Raw genomic sequence first — 9,851 nt, 5'->3', positions numbered from 1 at the left:
TGGATGATCCTTGAGGTCCCTTCTAACCCTGACAATTCTATGGTTCTATGATTCTATTATTATTCCCATTCTTTGCTATCCTCTTGCATAAACTATCTGTAATTTATATGTTTTGGAAACTTCAGGGTTCTTTAAGGTGGTGAAGTTGTCAGACCAAGGATTCAAATTCCTGAATGGCAAAACTTGTGAAGCACTCAGCAGAATCTCGCCTTGGTGTTTTGAGTTCGTGCAGGATGACACAACACTGACTGACATCATATGATGGTGTTCCCTGCATGATGCTTTGCTGGCTGCATTCCAGTCTTTCTCTGCACTCCCTTTTGTAATTTCATTTGGTGATGTTTGGTGGTAGATGTTTCCTAGCTCTTTGCCATCCACCCTACAGACAGTGAGATTAGATCTCTGAGTCTTCCTTGGGAAGGGCTTCTCAGCAGAGCAGGGATGCTTTACCACACTGCTGTGACTAACCTGAAACAATATATTAGCACCCTCTCCCCCAGTGTAGCTTAGCATCAAACAGCATTACCATTCCTACCATAGGGAGAAAGCATGTTGGCAGTTTGCACATCTAATCTTCTCTCTGAATCATCTCTTGCATATGTTTAAAGGGAAACTGGATGTTGATGAATGGGTAATTCCTTGCTGGGCCAGCAGCTGGGTGCTTAGGATGCTGTCACAGCTGTTTCCAGATGTTAGCACTTATGAGAGTAAAAGGGAAGGTGTGAAGGGCTAGAGCCATGTTCTGAAATAGCAATCTGGGAGCTGTCTGAAAATTATCAGGGTAAATGTGTGGCACTTTCACATGTAATGTAATGAACTTTAGCACTGTAACTGTGTCAAGCTTTCTCTTCATTTGGCTTTAGAAAGTACAGATGGCTCTTAAAGCACATCTTTTTGATTGAAAAGTAATTATAAGATTAATCCATGTATTTTTATTTGGTTTTGCTTTAGAAAGCCATCATTTGCTGTGCTTCTTGTGGACTGTACTCTTAATTCCTGTGATGGTGTAATTCATAGGTTTAAATAAGTTGCTCATGCTTTTTGTGGACAAAAGCTTTACAAACTAGATTGTTTCTTAAGGCTCAGACTGTGCTCATTAGGGTCTGACCTTTATGAGGACACAGGGACTCCAGGAGTTCCTCAGTGCATAGCAGGCATTTGTGTTTTGGTTTTGAGTTTCTTCAGCAGAAGAGGAAGCTGCTAATGAAGGTGGAATGAGCTTAGTGCCTGCTTGAGCAGCTCACCAAGGGTGCACACCTGAACTCAAGGCTGGTTCATGGTCTGGTAGGTAAGGGAACATGACTTCACAGAATCACAGAATCAATAAGGTTGGAAAAGACCTCAAGGATCATCAAAGTCCAACCTGTCACCCAAGACCTCATGATCATGTCACCGAGTGCCACGTCCAGTCCCCTCTTGAACACCTCCAGGGGTGCTGTGCTCCCTGCTACACAGATGAGTCACCTGGGAAGCATCCCTAAGCCTCAAGGAACCTTTGTTGTACAACTTGCAGTTTCCATAGAATCATAGAATGGTCTGGGTTGGAAGGGACCTCCGAAGGTCATGCAGTCAGCAGGGACATCCTCAACTAGACCAGGCTGCCTGAGCCCTGTCGAGCCTCACCTTGAATATCTCCAGGGATATGTCCAGGAATATCTCCATGCTGCTTAAAGTAGCAGGTTTGATAGCAGGGATGGTTCTTCTTTCCCTTAGGTACCTACTCAGTGGCTACTACAAAGCACAGGAAGGTAAGCAAGGTTTATTCTTTCCCCAGAACAAAGGGACTAGACCAGTGCAAGACTGCAGGTACCAAAGGTGGTACCTTGAAGGTACATCTGAGAGCTAAGCTTGGTGCTCTCCAAAGGGGGAAGCAGTGCAAGGACTGAAAACTTGTGTATTGTGAGTGCCACAGGAAAGCTCCAGCAAGACAGCAGCGAATCCTACCAGTCAGCATGGCTCACAAAACTGCCAAGCAAAGGTGATGTGAATAAATATCTGAGGATAGCTTGCTTTCATCTAGGCTAAAGCCCCAGTTATTACAATATCCCTCTCTGTTGTAGGCACCTGCTAGTTGTTTGAAGTTGCATAACAAAGCTTTAATATGCAGGATTTTTTTTTAAGCTTGCAATGATGATCAGATGGCTGCTCCAGACTTCCTAGGGTCATTGGATGAGCAATCAGTGAGGAAGCAAAACTTGCTGTTTAAGCCCTTTCTGCTTAATGCTCTTTCATTGTTTTTAGTGGGATCATTGTAGCAAACTCTTAGATGAATGTAACAGCAATTACAGCAGGATGTCTGAGACTTTGTTGAAGCTTATAGCCCCCAATTAATGTGCCTGCCTAGGGGAGCTGAACAATATGATTCACTCATCAGATTAAAACCTGGTCTGATAAATAGGCTTCTATATGAAAAATGTTATCTTTTCCTGTTGTGTGTGCAAATCCTGTTGATGCTTAAATAGCTGTCCATGCTCTTGTCTCCACTGCTGGTGGTCTGCTAAATTGTAGCCCTGAAATTCAATGAAGTCCTCCAGAATCACAGTATCACAGTACATTAGAGGCTGGAAGGGACCTCAGGAAATCATTGAGTCCAGCCTCCTTGCCAGAGCCAGGATCACCCAGGGGAGACTGCACAGGAATGCATCCAGGTGGGTTTGGAAAGTCTCCAGAGAAGGAGACTCCACAACCTCTCTGGGCAGCCTGCTCCAGGGCTCTGTCACCCTCACTGTAAAGAAGTTTCTGCTCATGTTCTGTCACCTTCTCTGTAAAGTTTCTCCTCATGCTCAGCCGAAACCTTCTATGTTCAAGTTTGTACCTGTTGTTCCTTGCCTTATTACTGTGCACCACCCAAAAGAGCTTGGCCCCCTCCACCTCAGCTATTGATAGACATTGATCAGATTCCCTCTCAGCCTTCTCTTCTGCAGACTAAACAGCCCCAGGGCTCTCAGTCTCTCTTCACAGGGGAGATGCTCAAATCCCCTAAGCATCCTCCTGGCTCTCCCTTGGACTCTCTCCAGCAGGTCTCTGTCTCTCTTGACCTGGGGAGCCCAAAACTGGACACAGGATTGCAGGTGTGGTCTCAGCAGGGCAGAGCAGAGAGGGAGAAGAACCTCCCTAGCCCTGCTGGCCACACTTTTCTTGCTGCACCCCAGGATCCCATTGGCTCTCTTGGCCACAAGGGCACATTGCTGTCCCATGCAGAATTTGCTGCCCACCAACACTCCAAGGTCTTTCTCCATGGGGCTACTTTCCAGCAGGGCAGCCTCTAACCTGTCCTGGTGCCTGCTGTTATTCCTCCCCAGCTGCAGGACCCTGCACTTGTCCTTATTGACCTTCATGAGGTTTGCCTGCACCCAGCTCTCAGCCTGTCCAGCTCTGGTTGGATGGCTGCACAGCCTGAGGGGTGTCAGTTTTGTATCCTCAGGAACTTGCTGAGGGTACTCTCAATCCCCTCATCCAGGGGACAAAATAATCAATTTTTATGTTTTAATGTTACTAATGAATTCAACTTCCATTTTTTCCCCACATTTTAAAAGTTTTACTCCTTTTTGTAAGAAGGTCTTTAAAACAAGACCTGCTGCTCCCACCTTTTCTCATGGCTAGGGCTTGCAAGTTGTCACTGCAGTTAATTTCAGTTCCTTCTTATTTTCAGAGGTTTAAATTTTCCTTTTTGTTGCTCAAATAGATTTGATGATAATTTTATGTTGTAGGCTGGATTTGAGTTTTATTCTTTCCCCTGCTTAGTTGTGGTAGTTTCAAGCTGTGTCTGGAAAATTTTCCACAAATCTTGAACAGAAAGTGATAGAATGTAAATAAATCACTTATTGGGTGTAAAAAGGAAAAGAATGAGAAGTTCTAAACAATCCCATTGGATAGAGTACTCACAAAGTTGGTTTAGACTACCTTTCTTTCTCTCTTCTTGACTTCCTCTCTGTGGGAGAGACTAACTGGTGCTTCTGCTTGGCTTTGCTGACCTTGGCTGTGTTCTTTGTCGTGGCTGAGTATCTTAACAAACAACTCTCTGGTCTTTCCTCTATCATGTACAAGAAGGTAGGGAGCAGGGAGGGGGAAGCTGTTGCTGGTACCCCTGGTTTTGTCCAGGGGGCTCATTGTGCTGTTTATCAATTGTAAATCCCTGTAAATATTGTATATTTTGTACATATTCATTTAATTTCATTTTGGATTGCAGTTTTGCTTGTCAATACAGCTTCATTTGCTTCCAGCTGAGCTGCTCTGGCAATTTTATGTTGTTGGAATTTTCAACCCACCACATTAGTGCTGTATCTTCAAAGAAAGTAAAACTAGCTCTTTCCCCATGAGAGGGACATAGATCCGTTAGAATGAGTCCAGAGTCCACAAAGATGATCCAGGGGCTGGAACACTCTGCTATGAGGATAGGCTAAGGGAACTGGGGTTGTTCTGCCTGGAGAAGACTCCAGGCAGGGAGACCTTAGAGCTGCCTTCCAGCACCTGAAGGGATCCTACAGGAAGGCTGCAGAGGGACTTTTTTTACAAGAGCGTCCACCTACAGGACAAGGGGAAATGGATTTAAATTGAAGGAGAATAGGTTTAGATTGGATTTTAGGAAGAAATTCTTCACTCTGAGAGTGGCAAGAGTCTGGAATGGATTGTCCAGAGAGGTTGAGGATGCCCCCTCCCTGGAGATGTTCAAGGCCAGGCTGGATGGGGCCTTGAGTAACCTGGGCTGGTTGAGAGGCATCCCTGCCCATGGCAGGGAGGTTGAATTACATAATCATAGGATCTTAGAATTGTCAGGGTTGGAAGGGATCTCAAGGATCATCCAGTTCCAACCCGCCTGCCATGGGCAGGAACACCTCACACTACAGCAGGTTGCTCACAGCCACATCCAGCCTGGCCATAAAGACCTCCAGGGATGAGGCTTCCACCACCTCCCTGGGCAACCTGTGCCAGTGTCTCACCACCCTCATAGGGAAGAACTTCTTCCTAACATCCAATCTGAATCTACCCTTTTCTAGTTTTGTTCCATTCCCCCCAGTCCTATCACTCCCTGACACCCTCAAAAGTCCCTCCCCAGCTTTCTTGTAGCCCCCTTCAGATACTGGAAGGCCACAGTAAGGTCTCCTTGGAGTCTTTTCTTCTCCAGGCTGAACAACCCCAACTCTCTCAGTCTGTCCTCATAGGAGAGGAGCTTCAGCCCTCTGATCATCCTTGTGGCCCTTCTCTGGACATGTTCCAGTACCTCCAGATCCTTCTTGTAATAGGGGCTCCAGAACTGGGTGCAGGACTCTCTAAGGTCTCTTATGAGTCTCTGAATATAGGAAGCCAAGATCCATAATCTGGCTCATCAGATGTGACAGGAGTGCAGTGGTACAGGGCAGTCTTTTGAGATGCATTTAAAGGGGTGTGCTTTGGTAGCAGGACAGAACTTTCTCAGTTTTCAGTGCAGCCAAGAGGTGTGGCAGTGTGTGATGGCCTGGGGTTGGAGCTGAGGCTGCACAGCTGTCTTCCCCCTGCAAGCCAGTCTGTATGCATGGTGCAGTTTGTACTGGCCAAAGGCACACGCTGCTGTGTTTCAAAAATCTTCTGTCCATCCTGTCCCACAGGACATTTTGCCAGTGTAAAATGACTCAGGGAACACAGATATGGCTGGCACTGAGCTGGGAGCATGCTTCTACTTAAAATGTTGAGAGAAGCTGAAAATTTCTGGTGGCTGCAGTGGAGCTGGATCTAACATGTCCTGCTTGTTCTGGCTACGCTAACCCTTTGACAGCACAGAGTTGAAATCAAACCCTGCTTTCTCTCCCTCTCTGGTTGCCTGGCAACCTCCTTCCTCTTATTAGCATATGATTTCTATTGCTTTTTGTTGTTGTTGTTGTTATTATTATCATTCTTATTTCATCATTATAGTGTTACACTGCTCCCTGCCCTGTGTTGCCTTTGAGAAGAGCAGGATTTGTGCCTTTCGATGAGGCTCCGGCAAGCCTGTGGTTTGGCAAAGAAATCCAAACATTTGGGATGAGGAAACCTTTGGCCATAAAACATCTCAGCAGAGGCTCAGAGGGTGGTGTTTGTGTGGGCATGTGATTCGAAGTCTTCTCATTTTCACTTGCTGTCATTTGTGCACTGAGGGCAGATTCCTTCTCGCAGATGGGCACAGCGATGAACCGCCAGTGTCCTCCCCTCTGCGGAGCAGCGCTCTGGGAGGTGTGCCCACGGAGATGGACTGTACAGATCAGGGTGGGCATTTTGTGGCCTGGTCTCTATGCAGTTCACACACAGTGCCATAATCAAAATGTACATCAATTAGAAGAAATTTAGATAGAATCATAGAATCAGTCAGGGTTGGAAGGGACCACAAGGATCATCCAGTTCCAACCCCCCTGCTATGCCCAGGGACACCTCACACTACAGCAGGCTGGCCAGAGCCTCATCCAGCCTGGCCTTAAACACCTCCAGGGAAGGGGCCTCAACCACCTCCCTGGACAACCCATTCCAGGCTCTCACCACTCTCATGGGGAAGAACTTCCTCCTCACGTCCAGTCTGAATCTTCCCACCTCCAGCTTTGTTCCATTCCCCCCAGTCCTGTCACTATCCGATAGCCTAAAAAGTCCCTCCCCAGCTTTCTTGCAGACCCTTTGATCAAACTGGGGCTTGGGAAGAATACAGTTAAAGATGTGGCTGGGTGTATTACTGTGTCCAGTCTAGGCCCCTTCATTTAAGAAAGATGTTGAGATGCTGAAATGTGTCCAGAGAAGGGCAACAAAGCTGGGGAGGGGTCTGGAGCACAGCCCTGTGAGGAGAGGCTGAGGGAGCTGGGGGTGTTTAGCCTGGAGAAGAGGAGGCTCAGGGGAGACCTTATTGCTGTCTACAACTATCTGAAGGGAGGTTGTAGCCAGGTGGGGGTTGGTCTCTTCTTCCAGGCAACAGTGACAGAAGGGGAGGTTTGGGCTGATGTGAGGAAGAAATTCTTCCCAGCAAGAGAGATTGACCACTGGGATGTGCTGCCTGGGGAGGTGGTGGAGTCACCATCCCTGAAAGTGTTTAAAAGAGCCTGGCTGAGGCACTCAGTGCCATGGGTTAGTTGATTAGATGGTGTTGGATGATAGGTTGGACTTGATGATCTCGAAGGTCTTTTCCCACCTGGTTAATTCTGTGGTTCTTTTATGAAATAAGTAATTCAGGCTGCTCTTCAGTTTAACTTTGAATTTCCTTTTTCCCTGCTTATAGATTCCTACAACTTTAAGAAACACCCAAACCTTTTCTTGTTGCGACTGGCAAAGAGCATAGGATTCAAGTGAGCAAACTTCTTTAAATATCACTAGAAAAAAACACAGCAGGAACAAGAAAAATTAGAAGGCACAGTGAGGATGAAATGCCAAAGCAAGTACAGTTGAGGACTCCTTAGACTGAGATGTGTATAGGAGTTTTTGCTTAACATCATACAAATCAGAAGCTGTTAAGTAGTTAAGCTGCAGTAGAACCACCATTCTCAGCAGGGATTGATCTCAGAGGGATCCAGTTGTCTTTGCAAGCAAGAATTTCTTTGTGAAGCCATTCTGATATGTACTCTGTTCCTGAAACAGCTCAGAAATCACTGTGCAACCTTCCTTGCCTTACAACAGAAGAGGGCTTTATTCCTCTTGCAAATGCCCCATGTGCATGACTAGCATGTCTGTATCAAACCCATAATTTTGCTTGTCAAGGTGTTAGGATCAATGGAAATTCCACATTAAATAGTGGTAGCTCTTAGTCAAAGCCATCAGATGTTTTATTTCCCTCAGATGCCAGCATGCAGTGTAAGTGGTGCAAGGTGACCTGCTCTGTCTGATGGCTATAGAAATGTCAGCCTCAGGTGGCCAGTGCTACACACAGAATTGCACACAGAATCAACCAAGTTGGAAAAGGCCTTCAAGATCATCTAGTCCAACCTATCACCAACACCATCTAATCAACTAAACTATGGCACTAAGTTCCTCATTCAGTCTTATTTTAAACACCTCAGGGACAGTGACTCCACCACCTCCCCGGGCAGCACATCCCAATGGCCAGTCTTTCTGTCTGGGAAGAATTTCTTCCTCACATCCAGCCTAAACCTCCCCTGGCACAGCTTGAGACTGTGTCCTCTTGTTCTGCTGCTGTTTGCCTGGGAGAAGAGACCAACCCCCACCTGGCTACAGCCTCCTTTCAGGTACTTGTAGAGAGCAATGAGGTCTGCCCTGAGCCTCCTCTTCTCCAAGCTAAACACCCCCAGCTCCCAGGCTGCATATGCAGTCTCAGAGCAAATGCAACAACCTACTTTTTCAACATTCTTGTTTTCTTATGCTGTGGACTGAGTTGGGCAATTTCACTTCTACCCTCTGTCAAAATACTTAGACCTTGTTACGAAACTGCTGGTCTCTTACCATGCTCAGAAATGCCTCTGTGGAATTTTGAATGTTTTTAGGTCTTGCAGAGGCATCACTAAGTGAAAGTATGGAATCACAGAATCAACCAGGTTGGAAGAGACCTCCAGGATCATCCAGTCCAACCTATCACCCAGCCCTATCCAATCAACCAGACCATGGCACTAAGTGCCTCATCCAGGCTTCTCTTGAACATCTCCATGGACGGCGTCTCCACCACCTCCCCGGGCAGCACATTCCAATGGCAAATCTCTCTCTGTGAAGAACTTCTTCTTAACAACCAGCCTAGACCTCCCCTGACACAGCTTGAGACTGTGCCCCCTTGTTCTGCTGCTGGTTGCCTGGGGGAAGAGACCCCACTTGTAGAAATACTTTGGTTTTAATAATGCTTCCAGTATTTATGCATATAGTTTCAGAAAGCTTTATTAGTAAGATGAATATTAATATTTATGGTGCTGGTATTACAGGCTCACATGATGTTAGGGGTTGGAAGGGACCTCTGGAGATCTTCCAGTCCAACCCCCCTGCCAGAGCAGGACCAGAGAATCCAGCACAGGTCACACAGGAACACATCTGGACAGGGCTGGAAAGTCTCCAGAGAAAGAGACTCCACAACCTCTCTGGGCAGCCTGTTCCAGTGCTCTGGGACACTCACAGGGGAGAAGCTCTTCCTCTTGTTGAGGTGTAACCTCCTATGCTGTAGTTTCCATCCGTTGCTCCTTGTCCTATCCCAGGGCAGAAGTGAGCAGAGGCTGTCCCTGGCCCTTGCTTCCTGACCCCCAGCCCTCAGATATTTGTAGCCATTTCTTAGATCCCCTCTCAGGCTTCTCCTCTCCAGACTAAAAAGCCCCAGGTCTTGGAATTTTATTTGTAAATGTAAAGTGATAAACACAATGAAGTCCTTGAAATGCCAAAGCTTTCATCTCTGCTTAAGCCAAGGTTTAGTTTTATTTTCACTTTGACATTTGCTGCCTGAAGTGTTACAAGTGACTTGACCTTAAAATTAGGTTTTAGTTCATTGAAATGGTTGGCCTTTCCACTTCAGCTTGACACCAGCAGTGCAAATGGGGGAAGGCAGACATGCTTGCCTGTAACTTCATTTGAAAGCTAATTAAAAAAATATCTAGGTGATAAATCTAAATATTTCCATTTAGATGGGATGGCAGTCATCAGTTAAAGGCAATCATGGTGCATTCTGACATTTTAATTTCGGGCTCAAGAACAATTATATATGTAATTAAAGAGGGAAGTGGCCAGGCAGTCAAACTGGCTGATTTTACATGGCTTGCCAGTGTATGCAATTTTTTTTAATAGGTCTACCTGTGCATACCACTTTGAGAATGTAGAAATGAGGTGGGGAAACCGAAGGCTGCTTTCAAAGTTTGATGTTAGTTATTATCTTCTCATTGCTCTGCTTCTTTTAAGTGTTAGTCATTTGCTTGATCTCAGGCCTACCTTGAGTGCTG

The sequence above is a fragment of the Indicator indicator genome, chromosome 10 (assembly GCF_027791375.1).
Source record: "Indicator indicator isolate 239-I01 chromosome 10, UM_Iind_1.1, whole genome shotgun sequence".
NCBI classification, from domain to species: domain Eukaryota; kingdom Metazoa; phylum Chordata; class Aves; order Piciformes; family Indicatoridae; genus Indicator; species Indicator indicator.
This window is presented reverse-complemented; position numbering follows the sequence as displayed.